Below are 3,915 nucleotides of genomic sequence, written 5' to 3' on the forward strand. Positions count from 1 at the left end.
TTTGTCTTGATAAGTCCGGGTTCCCTGCACCACTCCCCGGGGGGGTGGGGGTGGGGCGAGGAAAGACCAGAGATAGCGGGGTGGTAAGCGCCCAGGGGAAGCTAAGATGCCAGGCAGCCTGGGGTGGCCAGTGTCTGGAGGATGCCTCTGAACTTGCATGTGACCAGGGACAGGCTCCTTGGCTCCTCAGATCCCCGAGCTCCGGGCAGTAATGTGATGGAATCACCAGCCCCAGCGCTCCCGAATTCCGACGTCCTGTCTGGGATTCTCGGAGGGAGGCAGTATATGGGGGGGGGAGCCCTTCAGCCCTGGAGTCAGACTTGGGCTCAAATTATAGCCCTTCCTGTGTGGGTTTAGGCAAGTCACTTCTTGTCTCTGAGCCTTAGTTTTGTCATCTGGAAAGCAGAGCAGATAAAATAAGAAGAGTGGAAGGGTCTTAGCACTGGGTGGGCCTAGCACAGAATCTCTCCAGAAACATTAGCCATTATTGTGGTTTAAAAGGAAAATGAAGTGGTCCAGAGTGGCAGCTCTCTTAACCACTGTCTGCCCTGGAGGCTGGAGCGCCCTGCCCACAGCTGGGTCGGCGGCAACCCCTCCCCCCTGGCTGCCCCACGCGAGCCCTCCTGCCCTTCTAGAGGCCTCCATCTCTCCATCTACAACATGAAGGAGTTGGACCTCTCAGTGAGCTCTGAGGTCCTCTGTTATCCCCTGGGAGCCACCGCATGTCGAGTGGGGTCAGACAGGCCACGGGGCGGGGCAGAGAGCGAGAGAGGCTGCCGAGCTGATGGCGCAGAGGCCCGGGTTTGTCCATGGCTGGGCAGGCCATCCCCGGGAGCTCTCCTGAGCAGGGGTCCTGATTGCCACCAATTGTGTGGCTGGTGGGTCAAGGAATCAACCACCAGTGATAATTGCCCCTGTTGCCCAGATGCCTACACTTGGTCATTTAATGCCCACACCATCCCTGCAAAGAAGGTACCAGCCCATTTATCTGATGCCAAAACTAAGGCTGGGAGGGGTGGGACCTGATGTCATAGTTTCGGGAAGCTGGCAGTGCCTGGATTTTGACCTAGCTCTGTCTGATTTCAAGGCCTGTGGTTTACCCTCAAAGTGGTGTTTGGCGGGGGGTGTTTGGCGGGGGGAGAGGGAAGGAGGACTAAGAACCCCTATAATATTATTTTATTTAATCTTCACAACAAACTACAAGTTAGGCCCATTTTACAGAAGGAGAAACTGAGGCTTCAAAAGAATGACTTGCTTGAGATCACAGAGCCAGTAGATCTTATAGGTGGCGTGTCGTTTATATGAGGGACATGTTTCTAGAAGATAATGTTTGGGGTCGGCTAAGGGTGCAATAGAGCATGTCTGTAATCAATTATGCAAGTTCACATGTGGGCAGTTATAGTTCAAGAGTGGATAAATTTACATGCTGAGTAGGTTGTGATGTGTGGGACGTGAGTGGGGTATGAAACAGGTTTCCAGACCGTGACTCATAAGCAGTGGGTCATGCGTGTTGTGTGTTTGGTAAAGTGTTTATGTCACGCTCTGTGCACTTGGTAGCTTGTCATATGTGGACTATCCAGCTGGTGGGTTTTCTCTGTAACGGGTCATGTATGTGGCATGTCATGGCTCACCCCAGTGGACCATAGACCTCATTTAATTCAATCTAACATGTAATCTATAGAGATTGAAAAATTGTTATTTTGTTACCAGTGAAACTCTTACAGGCCAATAATCACATCCCACTTCTGGTGACGGGGGAGTGTGCCTCTTGGAACTGACGAGCTGCCGTGTGTGGAGGTCACATACGGCTGCCTTGTGAGAGGAGTAGCTGTGTGTGGCCCATCCCAGGTGCCAGACAGGTGGCAGGACCTGGGGTCAGCCCCTCAGGGGCCCCTCCCAGAGCTGTCCCTCCTTCTCCTCTGTGTTTATCCCTCAATCAGGTCTCCTGCCCAGCTGAGCTCTGTCTCAGCTACTGGAGCTGGGGTCTGATGTCCCCAGGTGGGCACGGGAGGAACCTGCCAGTGGTTGAAGTGTCCTTCAGGCCTTTATCAAAACTCTAGGTGCAGACTGTGGGGTGGGGGGGGGGTCTGTCTTCCTCCCTCCCTGGGAGTCTTGTCCTGACTAACAGACAAATGGACCAAGATCTCCCCATTTTGCAGATGGGGAGATCGAGGCCCCAAGAGAGATGCGGTTTGAACAAAGTCATCCAAATAGTGACAGAGCTAGCTCCTAAACCCGGGTCTCCTGACATCAAATCCAGCCTCTCTTCCCCTCCAGAACAATCACATCCCTATCTCAGTTCCGGGGGGACAATGGAGAGGGGCAGAACAAGGCTACACAGGGCAGAGAAGGGGCTTCTAATAACGGGAAGAATGAGGGGGATGTCTCTGCCCACCCTCAAACACACACTGCCTCTCCCACTGATTTGCCGACACAGAAACCCCGCCACCTATTTACTCATTCACTGACTCATTCACTCTTTCACTAATTGACCCACTCATTCCTTGATTCACTCCATCACTAACACACCCCCTCGCCACTCACTCATCGGCTGTCACTAATTGACCCTCTCTTGCTCCAGCTGGCCGAAGAGGACGGGCTCCCAGGTTCCCAAGTCTAGACCCTTCTGCCCTCGCCTGCACTTTCTACCTCCTGCACTGCGACCTCACCTCCCGGGCTACGTGGGGAGCTCCTGGCAGGGCCTGTGCCGAGGGCCCAGGGGGCCAGAGGGCATGACAACAGGGTGAGCGCCGCAGAAGGCAGGCACGACCAGCTGCCGAACTTGCAGGGCGCCGCCTTCAGAAATCACTCAGAATCTCAGGCACAGCAGAGCATTAAAGCAAACACAGGGACCTAAGCGCGCAGCCCTGTGCGACTGCTGGGGCGACAGGCCCACGAAGGCCCCTCTGAAGGAGGCGAAGGGTGGAGAGAAGAGGGAGATAGAAATGGGATGGTGGGGGGAGGAGGGATGTACGCTTGATAAGTGCTGCCTGGTACCATCTCGTTTAATACTCAAGCCACCGTTTGAGGTCGATGATGCCTTTTACAGAGGAGGAAACTGAGGCTGCAGGAGGAGAATCATTTACCCTAAGTCATGATTGGTAGGGGCTGGGCGCCTGAGTGTAATCCAGGTCTGTGGGGCTGCAAGACTCCGGCCGTTGAGGGGGGCGGGGGAAGGAAGCAGGAGGAGGTGAGGGCACTGGGGGACGGCGTCTGGCGGGGCCTGAACAAGTGGCCGCTGTGGGGGCTGGTGGCGGCCATAGGGGTGTCATGGGGAGCAGGGGAGGAGAACCCGGGGTGAGTCCATGCTATGCCCCAGGGAGGTGGGCAACTGGAAGGGAGTTCCCAGAAGGAGGATCCAGAAGATTGGTGTCTGGGGCCTGGGATTTAGGCCTTTAATTCACGTGCCACAAGGCACCTTTATCTCCTCGAGAGCATTGAGGGTAGAAGTCAATGATTTGGGAAGTTACTGAATCAGGGCATCTTGGAGGTGGGCTGTCAGTGTCTCAGCATATCAGTTAGAATGCCTCACTTGGGGCAACAATGACTTGGGGGGGGTGGCTGAGTCGGGGTCAAATGAGTGCCGGTGAGTTAGCGTGCCCATCTTACAGAAATCCATAACTGAATATCGGGGAGGTAGGGCCCCAACTGTTGTAATAGCACCCCGGTGTCCACCAGAAACCAACAAATAGCCAAATCCCTGCAGCCCCGCCCAGCCTCTCCGCCAGTGGGGGAGCCGATTAACCATTAACCCCCAACCCTCCCCGTCAGGGCCTCCACCCCTTCGCAGGGGCTAGGCCAAGACTCCCGGCAGATCCTCCCAGAGGACGGTTTGAAACGCAGGAAGGCAGAGAGGGCCCCTGGGAGGAGGTGGTGGGGAGGGTGGAGGGCGGGGGCCGGGGCTCTGCCCGGAGA

The sequence above is a fragment of the Halichoerus grypus genome, chromosome 10 (genome assembly GCF_964656455.1).
Source record: "Halichoerus grypus chromosome 10, mHalGry1.hap1.1, whole genome shotgun sequence".
NCBI lineage: Eukaryota > Metazoa > Chordata > Mammalia > Carnivora > Phocidae > Halichoerus > Halichoerus grypus.